At 47.3% G+C, this 24,620-nt stretch overlaps 4 pseudogenes; 1 reads left to right on the forward strand and 3 right to left on the reverse strand.

Annotated features, from left to right (window-relative positions):
- Nucleotides 1-1,301: 1,301 nt before the first annotated feature.
- Nucleotides 1,302-3,901, reverse strand: LOC123079237 (probable RNA-dependent RNA polymerase 2; annotated as a pseudogene).
- Nucleotides 3,902-3,979: 78 nt separating this feature from the next.
- On the reverse strand, nt 3,980-4,484 carry LOC123079244 (uncharacterized; annotated as a pseudogene).
- Nucleotides 4,485-7,668: 3,184 nt separating this feature from the next.
- LOC123079250 (uncharacterized) lies at nt 7,669-8,652 on the forward strand (annotated as a pseudogene).
- Nucleotides 8,653-17,371: 8,719 nt separating this feature from the next.
- On the reverse strand, nt 17,372-24,549 carry LOC123079261 (probable RNA-dependent RNA polymerase 2; annotated as a pseudogene).
- Nucleotides 24,550-24,620: the final 71 nt, after the last annotated feature.

The raw sequence follows: 24,620 nt of genomic DNA on the forward strand, positions 1-24,620 counted from the left end.
CCCGATCGAATGCGAGGTTCGGTTGAGCCAAGGACAAGAGAGCAGGAGAGCTCTACATACGACTCGGAGCTGCTCGGTAGATCTTGCCGAGAGCTCCATTGGAGATATACATTGGTTTGTCCCACCGTTCCATGAAATCGGGGTACTTCCCTGGTCACAGTGACTGGAGAATTTTAGCTGGAGCTCCTGACTTGGCGAAGTCAACTGCCATCAAATACAAAGCAGCTAGCTGGAGGCAGTCAGGGCTCTGAACTTTCATTGGATGACGGTCTGCGTGGATCGAGTGAGCAGTTGAGATTGCATCGAGCGAGTCGTTATCATGTAATCGACAAAGTACTTCTGAATAGACTGTAGTTCATCAGATGTTTTGGTATGATTTTAGGTATAAACGTGCCAGGCGAGGAAAATACATTTGCTTGTCGAAAAGATAGCTCTGAACTGCTTATGGGAGCTAACTAGTAAATTGTTGTGACCCTACCAATGTTAGAGACATATGCTGAAGAGCGTTTTAAAGCTAAGACCACTTTAAAACTCAATCATGCATAGCTGTTTTCTTTAGGCATTGTTTGGTTGTGTTGGGTTTGAAGGGGATAGTGAGGGATTAAATCCCCTGCAAGTCAAAATCCTCCCAATCCCCTTCAGACCTCTCAAATCCCCTTGGAGAAGGGATTAACCGAACGCCCTTAGAGGATGGCATAAATGTCTTTTTTTCTGAAATAAGTACCCACATTTCTAAACAAAATTAATGAAAAAAAAAATCTCAAACGAAGGAGAGTTGCATATAATTGCATTAAGAAGAAATGTAGATACGGTACAAACACACAGCCAGCCCCCCCCCCCCCCCCCCCCAGCTATAAACCGACACACGACAGCAATAAAAAGACGAACCACACTCAACCCATGACCAAACTAAGACTCTCCCATGATCAGCCTGGCCAAGCCTTTGGCCCAGCCAAGAAAGTTATTAATTGTGCATTGTGATCATATATTTCGTTCAAAGCATTCTAAGTTTTGTGTTGGCTGTTCTGCCATCTTGGCTGAGTTTGACACTCGTAGCCAGTTCTCTCTGGTCATGTTGCTATATCACATATTTCATTAAGTGTGTGCACTTAACACCTAAAGCATTTTCTCAGTAAAGCCTTTTTCGGTAAAGCATTGATATCATTTTTTATACTCTCAAATATAATCATTGAAAAAGGCTTCGAGATAACAAATATTATTGAAATGCTACAGTTGTAAAAACTGATATTTCGATTATATTTGAGAGTATAAAAAATGATATTAGTCAAATAAAACAATCTTCAGTAAAAATTAGCAGCAAAAACCTAGGAAGAGAAATTAAAATGAATAAACAGTCACAAATATACCTCAAGTGTAACAACATAATCCATTATGCGTGGCCTTGCGGCAGTGTGGTCCATAACTGTATCAACCTTCTCTAGAATCAGTTTCTCATCCCAAGTGATAAAATAGAGATCCTCGTCCAAATCGCCTCAGGAGCATTCATTTGGATGAGGCTTGACTATCAAAGATTAAAGTATACTATCACAATGCTCGTGCGGTGCTACGAAACTAAAATATGAGGATTAAGCTCATGGCTTAAGCATAATTTTAAGTTGGAGTCACATTTTTGCATCTTGTTATTTGTGCATTCTTCAAGTGTTGGTCTCACATAAAAGTAGTAGCGAACTTGTTAATTTATTTTAGGTCCCACATGACAGTATAAGTGCATTTGTTTATTTATATCTCTTGAAAGGTTGCTAGTCTCACATGTGGGTAAGGGTTCTTTTATTTTATTGGTGAAGGTTGTCAGTCTCAGAAGTGAACTCACCACCAACTCCAACCTTTATAAGTAGGAAAGATATGGACAATGCCTATTAAACGGCAAAGATTAATTTAAGAACAAAGCAAGAATTGGCAACATCCATCTATTAGGCTTATATATGTAACATGGCCGGATATCAATCTAACATGGAAACGAAGCTGACAATATGAAATCTAGATGGTCGCCTTTTAGTTTCAGTATAACATTACGACAATTACCTTTATCTTCTTTGAGGGAAGACAAAACAATCAACCAGGTTCTCGGCTCCATGGTCATATACAATTTCAAGTACTCTGATGTCACTAGGATGGAGACAAGGATTGTTTTTATATTGCAACTTTTCAAACAACAATTGTTGTTTTATATTTCCCCATTATCTTTAGAAAAGTACGGCCAACCATTATCCTTCTGCTCTTTGCTGTTTTTTTGTAATTCTGATGTACACTTGACCATATTTTAATTCGCCTGTTTCGTCCAAACAACCAATAAGAACATGGCCTTTCGGAACATGAATCTTACATCTAGTTCTTATGCCAGTCAGCCTATTATCTTGATGGGCCTTAAGAATCATCAACATGTAAGGCTCTAAACTTGGTTCATAACCTTGCAGTAACATTTTCGATGTCGTCTTTGTTTTAGCACTATCAATTTTCCCTAGAACAGAGAGACCAACTTATCTGTTCGTCAGCATTTCAGCTAATTCATGCATGTCATCTTGCTGCATTAACTCAAATATCTCATCTTTTATTCCAAAAGTCGAAAGGAGAGATAATTTTGCAATTCATATAGCATGGTTGGGCTTTGCTCCAACTTGTAGTGTTAAACATTGTATTCTTAGATTCGAATTTCATCATGCTAGGCCGTAGAGAAAGATTACGAAAGGAATCAGGGTCGACAGAAATAACTCCTTTGTAGCCACCATACCTCGTTTGAAAAGCTGAATAGTGAGCCATTTCTTTGGCAAATCTCTCGGACATCTTCCCATTACCATCAGAAAATATGTATTTAGTGCCATCAGTGGTGACGTCAATATCTGGAATCTCTTCCATAACCCATGGTAGGATTTCAATTATTTTTCTAGAGGAGCTGAACAGCTGGCCCGCTCTAGCCACACACTAAGATATTGAACGAATTTCTTCAAAGTGGCCCATCCACTTTCTTATATCCTCGGCCTTCACGGAATCATTAGAATCAACCAAGTAAACAGAACTTCCACGAAGTTGACTTGCTGAGAAGGCCAGGAATTCATACTTCTTTGGACCAAGGGAAAATCCTTCTTTCAGGATGGATAAAATGAGATAATACAAACCACTTTTCTAGGGTCGAGAAAAGAACCTCATCCAGTTCTAGCAGAGATAACATCTAGAAAAAATATCCAAGTTCCTAACAAATACCGAATAGGAAGATACTCAACTGCTAGCCTAAAACATCTTGAATGCTTTTCACACCACTTGTGACTTTACTGCGGACTTCTACCAGTTACATATGGCTGATGAGTTATGACCAAGTTTTTCTTTATGAATTTTAATATTGTTTGCAATGAGTAGGTTCTTACAAGGTTTCAAATCTCTCGTAATGTTGTGTGCAACAAATAGATACTGACCAGGTTTCTTACTCTTGCACACCTTATTAACATGTTCTGCAAAAACAATGACACACAAACACAAAAAGCTTGGTGAGTTTTGTTGGAGAGTGCCTCGGTGATGAAAATGATCTACTTCTGCCGATGCCTTCCCCAGATTAGCCTATTGGTGGTGCATTGCTGCTCATTTGTCATTTGTATTGTAGTGCACTGTTGCTCATTTGCTACTCCATTTGTCATTGGCTCATTGCACTGCCATAGGGTACCATCTGATATGTCAATGTGTAGCCATCAACTAAACATAACTCAATTGTAATCTTACATTGGGTGAATTTTGTTTTCCAAGTTACACCTGTTAATTTTGCGATGGCATTGGGCTTGTTTGGTCTAACTTACTCCAGTGCTTATGTTAGCCAACCAATTCTAGCATAACTCAATGATGGACCTGCTCTAGATCTAGCATTCGTGTATACAATCAACAGTTTACACGCCATTACTATGAACTAAAACTCAAGATCCACTGAGAGGTTACTAATTGATTCCATAAGGCATATTGGAGCACAAAATCATACTCAAAGAACAGAGCTGTAGACATGAAATGCCTGCAGATAAACATGTTGAATCTACAAACTACATAATCGCATAAAACATCAAGGGCTCTAATCTAATCTTACTATGTGATGCTGCTTGTCGATGCAGTTGATCCCATCATAGTGCTGCATCTCCACGTACTCTTCCCCGTCCAGCACCAACTTCTATACCCGACAATGTAGCACGCTTAGATCGATGATTCAACAATAAAACATCGGTAATCCCAACAACATAAGAAGAGAGAAAAGGGCATCAACCTGGGGCTTGGCCTCGAGGTCGTCGGGCTTGTGAAGCTCCGATGAGTCGCCTCCAGCAGCCACCACGGCATAGCCCGCCCTACTGTCCGACGGGTTGCTGCGCGGCGGCTTGGCCGGGCGTCTCGGGTCGACGTTGTCGAAGTACCCGCACTGCGCGCCTGGCCTCCACCCGCACCGCCTCCTCGGGCGGCAAGTGCAGTTCGCTCCGTGCCGGTCGCGTCCCTGCCATGCATGTTTATCTGTAATGGGAAGTATCATATACTAGTATCATGCATATGATACTAGTGTATGATACTACATCCGTATTGCATGGTATCATATATTGGTATCATATAGGACTACATTTATTGTCATGCATGACTCAAAATAGCACATCATTTAATATGATACGGTATCATCATATTATAATCAAGGCTCTCTTTCTTCATTTAATTCTTTGCCACCTCATCAAAATTGCGTTGGTATGCATGATTCTACCTATGATACTCCCATTACAACCAACCTTATATTCTCTCCTCTCCTTTTGGCTCGCTCGGTGGTCACCTGGGCGGAGAAGGCTGGTTTTGCGCTGGCGGCGGCGCCCTGTTTGGGCGGTAGGGCACAATTTTTTCTTAACTGGGTAGGGCACAATTGGGCAAGCTACATGCCGTGAACGCGATAGTCGTTCTTTTTATGGCCAAAGAGGTAATCGTTGATCCTATAATCCGCTCCGTCCATTTTTTTTTGAAGCTTGTCTAAATTCAAAATGAAAATGTCTTTCATAAGCGGGTTTGCAAAAAAAATGATATTTTTTTCAGGAAAAACTGAATTTATTTTTTGCAAGGGAAGAAAAACTTGGTGATAGAATGATTGCATGGATGTTCAACTCTGCACACAAATACATAAGATTTTTCATGGTAGATTAGAGTGGACCAACAATTTCATCGGAAATCATGGGCAATGGAATCATAAGAAAGAAAAACCTAATGGATTGTGACATTATTAATGAAACAATCCACGTACGAAAAATTGCTAACTACAACCTTATAACATTTCTTTGAATTTTTTATGGAATTAGAGAGGTACTTTGGGATTTAAGACCTTGACGCCATCATCTTTGGCACGAAAACCGTGAATCATAGATTTCAAAGCTGAAGTTGTCAGTGTAAATGTGAAACTGAGTAATTATTGGTATGCCTTTAATTGATTCTCTTTTGTATTACTGCCCGTCCATGGATAAATTTGTTATGTCTTTACATTCTTCATCCTCTCTAAAAAAGGGAGAGCCCTACCTAACCCGGGTGTTGGTTTCCTTGGTAAACCCGCACATCACACTGTAAATTGCATGTGTTTGGCACTTACCAAAGTTCCATCACGCTTTGTCGTTTTGTTCGTTCGCTACATGGGTACATCGCTTTTCTTCTCTCGGCCTCTGGTTTCTAATTGCCCACATCTTCTCTTCCAGTCCACGACGAACTCCACCGCCCATCTTTCCACGCCGCCGGTGCCAAAGAGGGGGGCGTCGCTATACTGCGATGCAAAAAACGAGGGCCATGCAACCTCCACCGTGACTCCGTGAGAAGGCCCTATTTATCTCGGCGAGTATGAGATACTGTCATACTGAGTGTGGACACCTTTTCTAGGCCATGATTTCATATTAGGGGCTTGATACAAAGTTTAGAATGCTAGGCACTGACAACAAGATTCTCTAAATTACAATATGGTATGTCTTATGAGAGTTCGAGAAGAACATATTGGTCATGCACAACTTAACCAAAACAAAGACTTAGCTACCGAATGGTGATTTATGTGTTATTAGAGCATCTACGGCCGAACATGGTAAAATTCGGCCCCTCAAACACTCGTGGGAGCGTTCGGGCGCATCCGCGGGCACTGACAGGTCAGTCCTCGAATGTCGTCGTGCACGTCCACGTATCTCATATCTGACCCCCCCTATATCCATACTAAACCATGCAACATTGATAAAAAAAATACGTGTATTATGAGCGGACATACAAATGCACAATCCGTTCACCAAAAGATCACAAACCAGATGTTTGAAAGATAGCCAAAGTTCACATAATGCACATAATATGGCAGACAAATTCAAACTACATCCAAGAACTTGACATTGAGGCGAAGAAGATGGATCTTCACGACTTCCTCGCCGGCCCTCCTTTCGGTCAATGACACTGCTGTAGGCATCGGTGGCGGGTGGAGGATCGTCTGAGTCATCGGACGAGGCGTTGTGGTCGTCACCGTCGGAGGAGGAGAGGACGACCAGCCCTTTGAGCCGTCGGACGGCCCTGTCTTTCTGTCGTTTGAGCTTCGCCACTTGAGTTGCCTCCACCGCTACCTCCACCGCCTCGCGCTCTGACTGCTCAATGGAAGCTGGAGCTCCTTGGCGTTCTTCCGAAGGAGCTGCTGAGCATCCGTCTCCGCCGTTGCAAGCGACCGACGGTACACCCAAGCGAGGAACCACTCGTCCTCATAGGGCTCCGCCGACAACCCGTGTCGGTGGCGCACGGACCGCTCTGCCGCCTTTGTTTCCCTTGCCCGATGCCTCTCGCGGCAAGCGGCGCGCGCCTCCGATTCCTGAGTGCCTATCCGTGCGGGCGGTGCAGGCACTAGCACCCACCGCTGCCTCGCGTGGAGCAACAAACGACTCCTCGCAAAGCTGCACGTGGGCGGGGAGGTGCCTGCGCCGGTGTCCTCGCTGCGCCGGCGGGGAGAGGCGAGGCGGTAGATCCGAAACTGCCCCGTGTCCACCTTGGACCTCTCGAGGGCAATGTGGAGGGTCAGCTCATCGTCGGTATCGGGGTCGGAGTCGGAGCGGCTGTCAGAGCTCGGCATGGGCGCCAGAGTGGATCGAATCGGAGAAATCGGAGGAGGAGAAGAAGAGACGGAGCGAAATCGGAGCGAGGTAGGGTTTACGGATTGGAGATATTTGTGGGGACGGTGTGGGGTCGGGGTGGACCGGATTGACATGGCGGACGCACCGGGTCACGCCCGGGCCGATCCATATCCGCTCTATATTTGGGCTGGATATGAGGGGCGTCGGACAGCCCAGGCATTTGACGCCCATTTGAGGCGCCTGTCGGGGTCGAGTTTCGTGACCGGGCAGTCCGTCCGGATATTTAAGATAAATTTGAGGCGCCCGGCTGTAGGTGCTCCAAACTAGTCTCTGTTCATGTCTAGATGGAGCTTCGAAGCAAATGGAATCGAAGAGAGTTATGTGTGGACGGATTATAGGCAAAAATCACTATTCTGACCATCGCCGCACCTTGGGCTACCTGAAAATGCTAAGTCAGCGTGCAACGCCTGTCAGTCAGATGCTGCACAGTGCAGTATGGCGCATAGTTGTCGGGCACTATACAAAAAGGCAGTCGGGTGAAAAAAATTCGCCAACGATTCATTAAAAAAAAAGTGCGGCGATGGCCACGCGTGTCAGGTGCACAGTATAGTATGATGCTTAACTGTTGGGCGCTACCCAAAAAGTCAGCCGGATGAATTTTTTCGTCAATGGTTCATTTTGTGATATTGTTTCGTTCAAACGATTCATTAAAAAAAAAGTGCGGCGATGGCCACGCGTGTCAGGTGCACAGTATAGTATGATGCTTAACTGTTGGGCGCTACCCAAAAAGTCAGCCGGATGAATTTTTTCGTCAATGGTTCATTTTGTGATATTGTTTCGTTCACAGGTTAAATTTGTTGTTTTTGCCCAGATTATAGAAACACAGATTACCGCTTTCACCATCAGGAAACGACTATCGTGTTCACGGCATATCGCTTGCCCAATCGTGCCCTGCCGAGTTAAAAAAAATTGTGCCCTACCGAGTTACTACCGCCGCCGCCGCCGCCGCCGAGCCCGGAATCAGAGACTCAGGTGAGCACCGAGCGAGCCAACAGGAGAGGATAGAATCACCCTATACTAGTTGCCCGCGGAGGAGGCGGCGCGGGTGGAGGTCCAGGCATGCGGGTACTTCGACAGCGTCGCCCCGATACGCCTGGCCAAGCCGCCGCGCAGCGACCCGTCGGACGGTGGCGCGGGCTGTGCCGTGGTTGCAGCGGGTGGCGGCTCGCCGGAGCTCAACAGGCTCCGCGATCTCGAGGCCAAGCCCCAGGTTGACGCCCTTTTCTCTCTTTGCCGGGAGGTCGAATTTCTGACGTCATACTGCTGAACCCATCGATGTAAGCGTGTTGCGTTGTCATGCACAGAAGCTGGTGCTGGATGGAGGGGTTGCAAACGGGGAAGAGTACATGGAGACGCAGTACTAGGATGGGGTCAACTGCATCGACAAGCAGCATCACACGGTAAGATTAGATTGGAGCCCTTGATGTTTTTTGTGCGATTATGTAGTTTGTAGACGCGACTTGTTTATCTGCAGGCATTTCATGTCTACTGCTGTGTTCTCTAAGTATGATTTGTGCTCCAGGACGCCTTATGGAATCAACTAGTAACCTCTCACTGCGAGCTTGAGCTTTAGTTCATAGTAATAGCGTGTAAACTGTTGATTGTAGACACAAATGCTAGATCTAGAGCAGGTCCATCATTGAGTTCTGCTAGAATTGGCTGGCTAACACAAGCACTGGAGTAAGCTAGATCAAGTAAGCCCAATGCCATTGCAAAGAGGTGTAACTTGGAAAAAAAAATCACCCTATTTAAGATTACAATGGAGTTCTGTTTTAGTTGATGGCTACACATTGTCATATCAGATGGTACCCTATGACAGCACAATGACAAATGGAGTAGCAAATGGGCAGCAGTGCGCCACCAATAGGTTAATCTTGGGAAGCCATCGGTGGAAGTAGATTATTTTCATCACGGAGACACTCTCCAACGGAACTCCCCAAATTATTTGTGTTTGTCTGTCATCCTTTTGGCAAAACACATTAGTGAGGTGTTCAAGAATAAGAAACCTTTTAAGAATCTACTTGTTGCACACAACATAACAAGAAATTTGAAACCTTGTAAGAAACTACTCGTTGCACACAATGTTCAAATTCCTATAGAAAAGCTTGGTCGTCAGCCATATGTAGCTGGTAAAAGTCCACACTTCGTTGAAGTTCTCGATCCAGCAGTTCATTGCGTTCTTTGAGCGTGTTGTGAAAAGCATTCAAGATGTTTTAGGCTTGCAACGGAGTATCTTCCTATCTGGTACTTGTTAGGAACTAGGACGCTCTGGCAGGGAGATCTTTCATAGTGCTTGACATTATTCAGAACCAGTGGTGGATGAAGCCAGCTGTTTCTAGTTCAGGACTGGATTGGTTTCTATGTAGCTTGGGAGCACATGGACATGAATTGGAGGTTCCACACCTCTAGTGACTTCTTTAAAACCTATCAACTAAAAGAAGCATCGATTGTAGAAATAATGGTGGAGAGTACCAATTCCAGGAAATCATTAGAGCTAAAATGCAAACTTGCATAATTCTGCGGGAACATGCAAACCGGAAGGAAGCATGGATGAAGCTGATGGAACATGCAAACTAGAAGGAAGGTTAGCAATAAACTCAGCAAATTTCTTTCATCAATTTTAACCAGCGCATAAGCTCTATGTCCCAGCAACCCATGATTTCATAAGTGGATTCCATAAAAGCTTGCTTACTCTTGAGTTATCTTCACCTTAATAATTAATTAATTATGTATATTCAGAACCAAAATATTTTACTTGTTGACAGATTTATATGTGAATCAAATTCTCTTCATTTATACTAGGTAGACCTTTCTTGCACACATAATGGTTTGGCATCAACTTAAATTTGAACGGAAAATACTGTAACACGTTAAATTCCAAACTTTTCTGGTCTATATTGCTGATGGAAAGCGCCTCATAAAATCTCAAGATCAGGATGAGTTTGATTACGCATGCTGTTGTGAAGTTTCTATACTAAATATGAACTTTTACAATAGCACTAACAGGTTGTACAAAGTGCCATACGCATACCACCTTCAGCTTATAGTTCTCAGTGAATTGACCGAATTTGAAGAGAAAGTCCTTCCCAAGGTCAAAGCCAAAAAGCGCAATTGGAACAAACTTCAAATAACCAAAAGGCGCTATAACTTGGAACTATTACTATCAGCCAAAGTGGTAAAATTAGCGGGCTTTGCTTCTATAATTAGAATATCAGCTAACGTCGTCATCACATGTGTGTGGTATGCTCATAAGTAAATACCAATAATGAACCATGTACTAATTTGCATCCATCTCCATCATTAATTGATATGGAAGGCAATAAATAATGAAACTACTAAGGATCATACACTGTAGGAAATTATTTAGTTATACACGTATGACAAACCCTAGCAAAAATTTATTACTTCCCTGTAGCAAGCCGCGGCTATTACTAAGCTAACTAAATGTTATTAACTATACGCGGTTTGCAAAAAAGTAAGACATACTGGTGGCTTCATCTCAACACGAATTAAGCATAGTTAGACAAATGCAGCTTCATCTCAACACAAATTAAGCATATAGTTATATGAATGCGATATACTTATGGCTACTAAGCTACTCCCATGGATTGCTGAAAATTAACATTGTATGAATGCATTGTCCATAGCCAAACCCAAGAGGATAATAACTCCACTGCTTGTGCATGTTCAATTGGTCTGCATTCGGCAAAGGAAGTTCCTCCTTTTACTTTTTGCTAGGAACTCTTAACGGATCCTTGTATATCCCTCACCAGGTCAAGGAACTTGAGCCTAGAAATGCACATAGGGGGAGAGCCCAGAAATGGGCATAAGGGCCAAACTGGAACAAGGATTATCTTAATTGCATCAGTGTTGGTGATTTCAAGGTCTTTTCTTGTGGAGCTGCCTATTTTCTCCATTCCATTTGAAGGCTAACTTTGTTGTCACGAAACGCCCAAAAGCCCAAGACAAAACAAATCATCAAGCATTAGTGATTCGTGCTGTTAGGCTCATTTACATAGCTTTATATGCGACCTTTTTGGGTATCAAATGGTAAGAGCTACTTGAGGAAATCCAATAAGTGGGTTTTAATAAAATAATAAAAATATCATTGACATCAATGTCCAGTCAAACAGTAGTGCTACAAAATGTGTGTAATGTGACATGGTAGTATGGGCCATCAAGCAACAAGTTACTTAATGTACTACACATTTATAACATCAATCTGAATTGGGAATTGTGCCCAGCGGAAACTCGCTGTTTTATTTCATTCAGATGCGAAGGATACAAAAGTGGCATGTACACATAGAACCACACATAGAACCCAAGTATGTACTCAACCTTGTTCGATACATTCATCACACATAACTTAGTCGTTCTATGTGTTCAGCTTTTGGTCTGTGTTACGCGTTTTCCATGCGTGCATCTCACCGGAATCAATTAAGCAGTCGGCTTGTGCATGTATGTACGTATACGGCGGCAAGAATACATCCAGCTGCTTGCACTTGTGCGTCGATTCCCAACAACCACATGAGCTCGAAAGACCACCGTCGGCACCTCTACCGGCCGAAAAAACAAGGCCGTCCTATAGTGATATCCAAACAATCACTAAGTGTAGCTTGCTAGGCACATACTGTACAACAATCACTTGATTTTGCACATGGGACCGCATGGAGGAAGCATCGACACCAATATGCTTGGTGAGCTCATGCTTCACAAGGTCACACGCAATACTGACAGCACTTGCACTACCTGACAAAAGATTTTGGTGTACTGACCAAAACACCAAAATCCTCAAGCAACTACCATGGCCAAGTCATCTATATTGTCAAAAGAGCCATAGCTCACAACTCAACCTCTGCACTTGAGCGACAAGCCGCAACTTGTTTCTTAATCTTCTAGGCAATCAGAACCAGCAAGAAAAACACAATAAGCAGAAATCGATTGTTGATGTAAAGGACCACTGCCCAAGTAGCTTACGAATATGCCTGAAGCTGTAACGAACTGGAGTGTCTAAAGAAACCGAAGGAGGCAGCTGTTAAACCCGAGTGGGAAACGAGACATGACTCCGGATGTGAACTATATATAGGAGATATGGAATGAGTGAAAGCTAGATAGGCAAGACTCCCAACATGATGGCAATAGCTAATCTGATCATAAAGTGGCTCACCATCAGAAGCTCGAAGGTGGACATTGAGGTCCATTGGAGTCTTAGTAGCATGCTGATGGGCAAGAGAAGCACAAGCAAGATGATCCTGGATGTATGTACTTCTTGTAGGTTATTTGTGTGTTTGAGAGCGTGTTAAGCATATCTCAAAAAATAGTGGAGTTTGAGTGATTCAACTCAAACACCTATTTCCTACAAAAATCCCTGAAAAAATCAACAATGTCATCTGCACAAAAGATTGTGAAGACCTGGCAAAGAAGAAATTTTACCAGAGCATCGAAATCTCTGTCATTGGAGACGTTGTAGAACATCGAAATCTCCGTCATTGTAGACGTTGTGGGACTCCTCGCTCTTTTCTCGAAAATCCCCGCGCACACATCTTGATGCCGAGCATGACCCCTACTCATGCCCATCGGGGTCTGGAGCGATATCTAGGAGGTCGGCCTTGCTGAAGAAAGGGCCCTGTAATGCAGTGTTCAAGTTGTGAAGCCCGCATAACTACCTCTCTCCTGTAGCTCATGGTGTTAGACCTTTCAGCATGAGCATTGATAGTTGTGGATGACACTAGGAGAGTTGGGACAATTTTCGTTGGTTTATTTCTCACACAATGCCATGCCAACCTGAGGGGTTGGGGATACATATTTATAGGCTGCTAGCCAGCCAAGCATATGCTAAGATGCTGCTAAGATGCCAGTCTAAGATGCTAGTCTAAGATGCTAACTGACTGTCCTTGATGGTCAAGAACAGAACTCTATCCTAACAGCCAGTCCTTTATGGTCCAGGATTTTATCCTCCTAACTGCCACAAGGACCATGTGCTGCAGCCCCACAAATACCCTAATACACAGACTTATCCATCATTCTCCCCCTAAGTCTTGTACGTCGTCTTGTGGGAGAGTTGAATCATCCCGATCCTAGAGCAAAGCTCGTGGAACTTGATCCTCCCAAGGGGCTTGGTGAGCAGGTCTGCGAGCTGGTCCGTGGTGTTGATGTAGCTCGCCTTGATGCTCCCTTCTTCCAAGCAGCTGCGGATGAAGTGATACCTCAGTCGGATGTGCTTGCTCCGTTCGTGAAAAACGGGGTTCTTTGCCAGAGCCAGGGCGGACTTGCTGTCCACCAGGAGCTGCACCGTTCTGGTGTCTTGAACGAGAAGATCACCAAGCAGTTGAGCGAGCCAGAGCGCCTGAGTGCAGGCGGTGGAGGCCGCTATGTACTCAGCCTCACAGCTGGACAGGGCCACCACCTGCTGCTTGACTGATTGCCAGCTCACGAGACACTTGCCGAGGAAGAAGAGGATCCCGCTCGTGCTCTTGCTGGTGTCGATGTCGCCGGCATGGTCACTGTCGCTGTACCCGACGAAGTGTGCCGCCCCCGGACACCTAGGGTAGTGGAGGCCGTGGTCGAGGGTCCCTGCTACGTAGCGGACGATCCTCTTCACTGCCTGCTGGTGTTCCATCGTCGGTCGCTCCATGAACCGACTGACATAGCCGACGGAGAATGCCAAGTCTGGCTGTGTGTGGGCGACGTAGCGGAGGCTCCCCACAAGGCGTCGGTACTGCGTAGCATCCACTTCCTCCGTCTTGCTGTCACGGCTCAGTTTCAGCCTCTCCTCCATCAGAGTGAGAGCTGGGTGGCAGTCGGTGAGCCCAGCTAGCTCAACGATGCGCTTGGCGTAGGCGGACTGTCGAAGCGCGATCAGTGATCCTGGTGCACCTCAATCCCAAGATAGAAGGAGAGGAGCCCCAGATCACTCATCTGGAAGGTGGCCTTCATGTCTTCCTTGAACGCCGCCACCTCTGCATCTTTAGTGCCGGTGATCACCAAGTTGTCAACATAGATGCCCACCAGCAGGGCATTTCCTCCACTGCCCCGTCGGTAGACGGCCGCCTCATGCGGGCTTTGCTCGAAGCCCATCTTCTTCAGCGTGGAGTCCAGCTTGGCGTTCCATGCCCTAGGTGCCTGCCGTAGACCATAGAGAGCCTTGCGCAGGCGGAGTACCTTGCCCTCCTGGCCGGGGATCACAAATCCCGGTGGCTGATGCACGTAGACTTCCTCCTTCAAGTCGCCGTTGAGGAATGCCGACTTGACATCCATGTGATGGACACGCCAGCCCTCCTGGGCAGCCAACGCAAGGAGAAGTCGCACGGACTCCATCTGTGCCACGGGAGCGAAAGCGTCGTCGAAGTCGACTCCTTCCTGCTGCAAGAAGCCTCGGGCCACCAAGCGAGCCTTGTGCTTGATGATGGCGCCGGCTCCATCCCTCTTCAGCTTGAACACCCACTTAAGGGTGATTGCGCGGTGACCACGAGGGAGATCAGCGAGCTCCCAGGTGCAGTTTTGCTCGACCGCATCCATCTCCAACTGCATCGCGGCGCGCCATGCCGCGTCTCTCTCGGCCTCTGCAAAGGACCGTGGTTCACCGTCTTCACACGCGAGCTGTAGCTGCGCCTCCAGATCACGTGACACCAGTCCCGGCACCAGCTGGTCGCCGAGCAGATTATCCATCGTACGGTACCGCAACGGTTCGCCGTCATGCCACGCGTCGATACGCTCCTCGTCGTGAGTGAGCGGGGAAGCGAAGTTCATCGGGTTGTGCTCTGCGTGAGCTGGTGCTGATGAAGACGAGCCCGGAGTGGTGACCGCCGGGGCTGGAGTATGTGGCGTTGCCGGTTGCGGTGTCGTCGGCGTAGCAGGCGCCGGAGTCGATGTAGTTTTGGGGGCCGGGGTAGACATGCCCGACGAAGAGGAGCTGCTTGCTCCCCCAGCTTCCTTGAAGTGGGCGTACTCGACAATGAAGTCGTCATACATTGACGTCGAGCCGTCGTCCACCGCCTTGTCCCATTGCCACCCTCGCCCTTCGTTGAACACGATGTCTCGCGCTGTGCGCACACGTTGTGTCTTTGGGTTGAGGATGCGGTAGGCCTTTGAGCCCTCCGCGTAGCCGATGAAGACTCCCGGAGTGCTCCTATCGTCGAGCTTGCCGATGTGGCCGAGCTCCTTGGCGAACGCAAGGCAGCCAAAGACCCGCAAATGAGAGACCACCGGCTTCCGCCCATGCCAGGCCTCGTACGGAGTCCTGCCGTCGAGTGCCTTAGTAGGTGAGCGGCTGAGGATGTAGACGGCCGTTAGCACCGCCTCTCCCCAGAAGACAGCCGACATCCCTCTCTGCTTGAGGAGAGCCCGAGCCATCCCCACAACCATCTGGTTGCGTCGCTCGACGACGCCATTTTGCTGCGGGTTGTATGGCGCGGAGTAGTGGCGCTGGATGCCCTCATCGGCGCAGTACGACGCGAATTCAGCCGCCATGAACTCGCCGCCGTTGTCAGTGCGCAACACGCACACTTTGCAGCCGCTCTCCGCCTCCACACCAACCTGCGCGCGCCTCATGGCGTCCGCCGCTTCTCCCTTACTGTCGAGGATCATCACCCACATGTAGCGGGAGAGATCATCGACGAGCAGCAGGAAGTAGCGTTGACCTCCTGGTGTGGCTGGCGTCACCGGGCCGCACAGGTCTCCGTGCACGAGCTCCAGCTTCTCCTTGGCCTGAAAACTCGCCTGTTGGGGAAAGGGGAGTCGTCTCTGCTTCGTCAGCACGCAGATGTCGCAGAACTGCTCCACATGGTCGAGGCATGGCAGGCCTCGCACCATCTCCTTGGCACTTAGACGCTTCAGGGCCTCAAAGTGAAGGTGCCCAAAGCGCTCATGCCACTGCCACGCCTCGTCGTCCCGACGGACAGCGAGACAGACTGGTTGTGCCACCTGCACATCAAGGACGTAGAGTTGATTTTCACCTCTGGGAACCTTGGCGAGAAGGCGACGCTGGCGATCCCAGATGCGTAGGACCCCATGCTCAATCAGAACGCGTGAGCTGTTCTCATCCAGCTGTCCCAAGCTGATGATGGAGTTCCTTAGCGCGGGGATGTAGTAGACACCGATGAGCAGCCGGCGCTCTCCCGTCTTGGTGGTGAATATGACGGAGCCGACGCCCTTTATCTCCACAGCGGAGGCATCCCCGAACTTGACGGAGCCTCGCGCATCGGAGTCGAGCTCGGCGAAGAATTCCCTTCGACCGGTCATGTGGTGGGTGGCGCCGGTGTCGAGGAACCACCCGGTAGTCTTGTCCTTCCTGGAGCCATCGCCGAGAAGAGCGTGTGCTTTTGGCTCATCGAGGTGGATGAAAGCCTTTGCGACTGGAGTCGCCGAGGGTAGCTCAATGCTTGCATGCGCCATGAACAGAGCCGTCTCCTCCTCCTTCGCCTGTGCGACGTGAGGCTGGCTTTGTCGTGGTTGCCGACACTCATTGGCCCAATGGCCAAACCGGCCACAGTTGTGGCAACTGTTGTCTTGTGCCGGCTTGGGCTTGCCAGCGGCGCCGTCCTTGGCGCCTTCGTGGGCGTCACCTTCGGCACGTCCTTGTGCCCTGCCCAGGGGGCCTCTTCACGCCTTACGCTGCTTGCTACGCTTGCGGCCGCCCGTCGAGGAGGAAGGCTCCCCCTTCTTCCTGTCACTAAGGCTGGGATCCCACTGCTCCCGAGTTAGGAGCAGCTTCCCGCCGGTGGTGATGGGCCCCGAGGGGGGTTGTGGCTCGTCGGTGTCGACGACCTTGAGACGGCCTATCGCCTCCTCGATCGTCATCGTGGAGAGGTCCAGCAACGACTCGATCGAGCGAGCCATCTGCTTGTACTTCTCGGGAATGCACCGAAAAAGCTTCTCGACAGCTCTCTCCTCGGTGTAGGTGGCATCACCAAACTTCACCATCTTCTGCAGCAGAGTGTTGAGACAGAGAGCAAAGTCATCAACGTCCTCACCTGGCTTGAAGCCCAGGTTCTCCCACTCCTTACGAAGTGCCTGCAGGGTGGACTTGCAAGCACGATTGCTGCCGATGCGTGCTGCGGCGATGGCGTCCCAAGCCTCCTTGGCAGTCCGCTTGTTGGAAAGCGAGAACTGCATCTCGGGCGGGACTGCGGCGATGAGGGCGTCCAGCGCCCGTCGATCCTCTAGGTGGTCGACATTGCTGTCCTGGACTGCCTCCCACATGCGCCGCACCTGGAGCCTGACCTTCATGATCCCGGCCCACTCGACGTAGTTGGTTTTAGTGAGGGTAGGCCACGCAACACTGGAACCAACATCCCTGACCACAGTCCGGACCTTGTAGAGGCCGCGGTCCTGGTCGTTGCAGTGCCTCCACCTGGAGCGCGGGCGTGCTCGGCTGCCCACTGCGCCGTCCGCTCCTGCGCCACTTTGGCGCGATCTGCGTGGGCGCCGTTGTCCGCAGGCGCGGAGTTGCTGGAGCTGCTTGGGCTGCCGCGGAGTGCCTTTGCATCCGCCGTAGCCTCACGGGCTGATTCTGCTTCTGCTGCTGCTTCTACCTCTGCCCTGGCTGCTTCTACCTCCGCTCTGGCTGCTGCCAGCTCCACGCCGTTGTCCGCAGGCGCGGAGCTCCTGGAGCTGCCTGGGCTGCCGCGGAGTGCCTTTGCATCCGCCGTAGCCTCACGGGCTGCTTCTGCTTCTGTTGCTGCTTCTACCTCCGCCCTGGCTGCTTCTACCTCCGCTCTGGCTGCTGCCAGCTCCGCTGCAGCCAGCCTCGACACCCTTGCCGCCGCCGTAGCTGCTGCTACAGCCGCTCGCTCACGCTCCTCTGCCACGGCGCGCTCGGCCTCCTGCCGGCGCCGCATCGTCGAGGTAGCCAGTGTGCTGAGAGCGACCTGCAGACATGGCTCGCTGTAGGGGGGCTGTTGCATGAAGAGGAGGCTGATGAAGACGAGCTGCCGCTCGACAGTCCGGGGGGAGGAAGGTAACCAGAGGCAGACGGAGCAGCTGCTGCTACCGACTTGGGCTGCTCACAGGAAATGCTCAGGGTACAGGTTAACAAGGCTCTGATATCACTTGTTAGACCTTTCAACCTGAGCATTGATAGTTGTGGATGACACTAGGAGAGTTGGGACAATTTTTGTTGGTTTATTTCTCACACAATGCCATGCCAACCTGAGGGGTTGGGGATACATATTTATAGGCTGCTAAGATGCCACTAAGATGCTAGTCTAACATGCTAACTAATTGTCCTTGATTGTCAAGAACAGAACTCTATCCTAACAGCCAGTCCTTTATGGTCCAGGATTTTTATGCTCCTAACTGCCACAAGGACCATGTGCTGCAGCCCCACAAAAACCCTAGTACACAGACTTATCCATCACATGGTACATCCCCGTGTTGCCCCTCCTGTCCTTCATTGCTCCCATCCTTCTTCAACACAACTCTAGTGACTCTCCTGATCTCTTCTTGACTCAATTTTGTGAAGAACACATAGCCCGACCAATGAGCCATTTTAGAGTGCGGGAGCGTGGAAGGAATAGCGCTAGGAGATGTCCCTGGATTAATCAAAGATTGCAACAATCAATGAGTATCATTATTGCGAGGGAGGTACACTTGAGTAGCACCTGGTTGTGGTCTCTCTGCTGGAGGTGTGTGGTTGTTTAGTGTTGTCCTTTGCTGGAGATGAACAAGACAACATGAGTTTGGAGGGGATTCCGGGGGTTTGGGAGAAGTGCATCCAGCACACATTGTCATCATTGGACCTTTAAACTAATCTTGGCAACCAAGCTTTACAACACGAACACCAAGCAACACAGCCCGTTCTTCCGCATGGCCGGCACATACCTGCCACTCATGGTACAATATGTGTTGCTATATCTCCATTGAGTAAAATGCATCTACGATACTCAAACATGTCTCAAGGCCGCACTTTGGTCAATGTACACTGGAAACCTCCATTTACAGTCATCAAAGACACTCGAAGGGCCCACCTATGGTCACCGCCACTCATATCATGCGTATTTTGTTGACATACAAACCGTTGACCATTTGACTGCCCATGTAGGTATCTAGCATGACCTAGGCCCTCAGTTGTAGGTTTTCTTTTGCAATATAACCACTTAAATAAGGACCTGCTCCATGACACTTCTTTTGAAGGAAAAACATTAGCGACAACTTGATGGTCCTCGAGCTGGTCTACTCCATCGTCTTGCTTTCTGGTGATCCACGCTCACGGCTATGTGTTGCCACATACAATGTCGGTGGCCGCAACCCTACCTGGAACACCATGCTTTATTGTGTTGTCCCCACTTTGTGACGAGATCCCTTCACATCTTGCTTCGTCTTGAGTATGTCCTCTGTCACCGCGACATCGGCGAGCTGACCTAGGCTATACACTAGTAGTGCCGCCTTATTCACCGACATCCGCAACCTTTGCCTTGAAGGTATGATCTTAGCGTTTCTCTCTAGCTTTGTAGATCCGCCATAATTCTACATCGTTTGCGGATAGGGATCGGAGCTAGATTCTAGAGTTAGTGATATGGGTTAGACGTCCCAAGTATAGTTCTTTTAAAGATCCAACAAATTGTTGGCTTTGATTGATGTTTAGCAGGAAGCAGCGGGAGATAACATGGTGGCGAGGGATGGCAATGGGTAGGGTATGGGTGGGTATGACCTTCTTCCCAAACCCATACCCATAGAAACCTTCTATACCCACCCACTTCAATACCCATGGGTATATATTTATACCCATGCCCATACCCAACGGGTATCCTATACCCAATGGGTATCCAATGGGTACCATCTATGGCATTTAATTTTTTTAAAGGTAGATAGATAAGTTTAAAATTCAAGTGATGACGGGCAAGCAGCATAGCACTGATGCGGCCTCCTTCGGCGGGAAGCCTCTTGGAGGAATCAAGCGAGTATGAGCAATAGCTGGTGGAAACCCAGTGCAATGGGAGCCGATGGTGGGAATCGGGGATCGAGAGATTAATAGGAGTCTGGTGGTGAGGATAAGCCGAGATTTTATCGTTTTGAGGAGGCGCGTACGACGTAGGAGGAGTGCCGAGCATTTACCTATGGGCCTATGAGCTATAGCCAGTTTAGGTATGGGCCTATGAGCTATAGCCAGTTTAGGGAGTACGGGATTTAGGGTTGGGCCATAGGAGTTGGATGTTGACCCCACATGTCATAGGAGTTATTTTCATTTGTTAACTATATGTGGGTATCCATTGGGTTACCCATGGGTGTATTTTCATACCCATGCCCTACCCATATATTTTGCGGGTATGGATACCCATTACCCATGGGTAAAAAATCTCTCAAACTCTTACCCATGCCCACTGTTTTCGGGTAGGGTACCCGCGGGTACCCATACCCATGGGCAAAACTGCCATCCCTAGTGGCGATCCGAAGCTCAAGGATTAATTGAAAGAAAACAACTAATAAAAGGCCCCTGAATGTGCACTTGTTCCTTTCTTGCCCCTATATGCTGGTGAAAACTAAAAGTATCTCTCACGTTGGATCCCCTGAATGTGCACTTGTTCCTTTCTTGCCCCTATATGCTGGCGAAAACTAAGAGTATCTCTCACGTTGGATCCCTCAAAGGGGGCTCAATGCATTTTTGCTACAGCTAGTCGCCATAACTCCATTGCTCGTCTGATGACGGCGACAATCTCATTTTAGCAATCTTGCCCCTGAATGTGCACTTGTTCCTTTCTTGCCAAATCTCCCATAAGCCTTTGCCCCCATGTCAAATGTGGCAATGCCACCCAAGTTGGCTAGCAACTTGTTGCACCTCACTCTTCAATGACCCGGGCTGGTTGGGCGATAGTTCTAGTGTCATGTACTGCCATTGTCGCCAACACCTTCGCTGCTTCGAAGTAGTACGCCCACATGTTCATGAGGTGTTGGATAGTGGTGGTGACTGGTTAGTGGTCTGGTCACCAAAGTTAGTTCATGTTTGATTAGACCGGGAGGGGGAGTAATTAAGTGAGTCTACTTGTGATGTGGGCTGGTGTATCCGTATCTGTTAGCCAAGTATGCATCAACCTTTGTTGTGGCGGGTACACGACGACCAACAAAGATTGCGTGTACGCAACCATCCAAGCCTCTTCCATAAATCTCAATGACGACACCATCGACACTATCAAGTGTAATTTTGAGAGCTTCGAGAATCACTCAACCAAATTCGTCTACAACATGCAGTTCAAGGGATTGATCAAAACAAATTTAAAGTCCATCTTCTGGGACACATGAGCACCTGGAAAGCTCAATATCTTCGTGTAGCTTCTGCACCAGACTCACCTTTGGTGCAATGATCATCTTCAACAGTGTGGCTGGATAAACAACTATTACTGCCAGCTATGCCCGCAAAACCTCAAGACCGCATGACACCTTTTCTGGTATTGCCACGTCTCCAGGTTTGTTTGGTCCATGGTGGCGCAAATAAGTTGCTGCTTTCCGCTCGGCTAGTTTGCATGGAAAATGATGCACTGCTCAACGGACATTGTCACGGCAATCACTGCTTACTGCCAAAAATAAATCAAAGAAATTGACAACTATGACATTCAATAGAAATGTGGAATAGAGTTCGACACCTCGCACCAATCAAGGCAATGCATTACCCTCACAACCAACTTCTCATCTTCTGCCTTGCCCTGGTCTCTTTCATGCAATGTCTGCCACATAACCATCGGCGCCCAACTTAAACCATAGGTTGATTGAAGAACATCATAAACAACAATAGGCTCACCCTTTTCCCAATGGATCTGAAAGTGAATTAGGTCATCATCATGGAGACAAGTGGGTACTGGACAAATAGGTAGTTATCACTTTAGTCCTTCCTATTTGCAGCCTTCGGTACCATCTTTACGTCAGTTCTTACCTTGCCCGAATGATCAAAGCAGGGGCACTGATCACTTCTACTAAATGTTGCTTCTGCAAATATTTAACTCCTCACAACTTTATCAGCTCTCTCTTCTAACTTAACATGCATTTTCTCCGAAACATGCATTTGAGATCCAAGACAAAACCACCACATCCCCCCATCTCCTTTGGTGCGCAAGGTATGTCACCATCACTATTTGCTCTCCACAGTTAGAGAGGGCAAGGTTTGCTAACATCAATAGGGGAATCCATCTTACTCTTCAAAGGGACACTGCAATTCTCACCCTTTGAATGTAAACTCTTGCCAAAAATAGTCATTTCCTCTATTTTCATACTGCACGCTCTCCACATCTCCTCTAGGGGTCTAACCTTTAGAAGCTCCAGGTAGAAAATGAGGCACGACACTAGGACTTGTGAGGGAGGCAAAGTGTGCCTCTTGATCTAACCCTAGTGGGACAACGTTCTCTTGTCAGATATGGGCACCTGAGTTGCCACCCAAAGAGCTAATACAAGGGAGCAACCCGCATGGCAGCGCGAGTTGCCTCCGCTTCTGTGGCCCTTAGAGACGTGAAGTCGAGGAATGTTGTGGAAGGAGATCGTCCTTCTAATAATGTTGCCAATGATGGTGAAGCACGGGCGCACTCCAACCATAGCCATTGGCCAACACCATCATCATAGAGCCTGCAACTGTGTTGGACTCAACCTACAGCTAGGGCAGTAGCGCGTATGTCGCATCGGGGTCGTGGCACCACAAGCTCAAATGGTTGAACACTTCCCAAAAGATTGGTTTGGTGTAAAATCTAGTGCTCTGACCAGGTAAACTTTGCATCCTCCGTGCATGCATGAAACCGGTCATCTGAGAACCTTGAATAAATTGCACGCCTAGAAATTGTAGCGCATATGCTTGGTGCATACATGAGCTAAAACAAACATGAAATTGACATTATGAAGCTGACAATATGAACTCTAGATGGTCGCCTTTCAGTTTCAATATAACATATTACATTACCTTTCTCCTCGTTGAGGGAACACAACAAAATCAACCAGGTTCTTAGCATACATCATTGTGATATACAACTTCAAGTACTCTGCTGTCACCGGGATGGAGACAAGGATTTCTTTCATATTGCAACTTCTCCAACAACAATACTTGTTTTCTCTTTCCCGTTATCTTTAGAAAAATACGGCTGACCATTATCCTTATGCTCTTTGCTATTTTTTAAATTCTTATGTAGACTTGATCATATTTTAATTCGCCTGTTTTGTCTAAACAACCAATAAGTACACGGCCTTCCGGAACATGAATATTACATCTAGTTCTTACATCTAGTTCTTATGCCAGTCGGATATTATCTTGATGGGCCTTAAGAATCATCAACAGGTAATGCTCTAAACTTGGTTCATAACCTCGCAGTAACATTTTGGATGTTGTCTTCGTTTCGGCACTACCAATTTTCTCCATAACAGAGGGAGCAGCTTGTCTAGTCGTCAACATTTTAGCTAATTCATGCATGGCATCTTGTTGCATCAACAGAAATATCTCATCTCTTATTCCTAAAGTAGAAAGGAGAAAGATAATTTCACGATTCATATAGCATGGCTGGGCTTTGCTCCAACATGTAATGTTAAACATTATGCTCTTAGATTCGAATTTCTTCATGCTAGGCCGTAGAGAAATATTATGAAAGGAATCATGGTCGACGACAACAATTCCTTTGTAGCTACTACTACCATGCCTTATTTGAAAAGTTGAAGGGGGTTTAGTATGGGCTCATCCAATTCGGTGAGCAATTATTTGGCAAATCTCTAAGTATCTTCCCCATACCATCAGAAAATATGTATTTAGTGCCATCAGTTGTGACTTCAATATCTGGAACCTCTTCCACATACTGTGGTAGGATTTCTACTATTTGTCTGGAGGAGCTGAACAGCTGGTCCATTCTAGCGAATTTCTTCAAAGTGGCCCATCCACTTTCTTATATTCTCGCCCTTCAGGGAATCATTAGAAGCAAACATCCAAACAGGACTTCCACGAAGTTGACCTGTTGAGAAGGCCAGGAATTCATAGTTCTTTGGACCAATTTAAAGTCCTTATTTCAGGATAATTAAAATGCGATAATACAAGGGTTGGGAAAAGAACCCTTGTCCAGTTCTAGCAGATATAACATCTGGAGAAAGCTTAGTCTAGTCTTCCTCCACAAAAGTAACTTTAGCCCAGTCAGAAACATATTTACTATAAGGCTTAACCACATAATTTGAAACTTCTTACTCGGGTCCCAAGCAGAATATTTTGGATGGAGTAATGTGAATTATGTAACACATCATTAATTTTCCTTCAACTTCGTCCTACTGGACATCAAAGTATTGTGGCTTCTTTTCCTACTATGACCCTCCTCTTGGATGAAGTGCAAAGATTCATAGCATGCAAACTCTAAGTTGCTCATTTTCTCGAAATCCTCCTTGAAATATGAAGTGGTATTTCTTAAAGAGCTTTAAACAGATCAGCATTAACATGTTTGGCAACTATCTTACCCATGTGAACAAGAGAATTGAGACGAAAATAACCTCAAAAGGCATTGAGCAGCCACTCGGGCAGTCAACAAGGGG

Source organism: Triticum aestivum, chromosome 1B, assembly GCF_018294505.1.
Source record: "Triticum aestivum cultivar Chinese Spring chromosome 1B, IWGSC CS RefSeq v2.1, whole genome shotgun sequence".
NCBI classification, from domain to species: Eukaryota; Viridiplantae; Streptophyta; class Magnoliopsida; order Poales; family Poaceae; genus Triticum; species Triticum aestivum.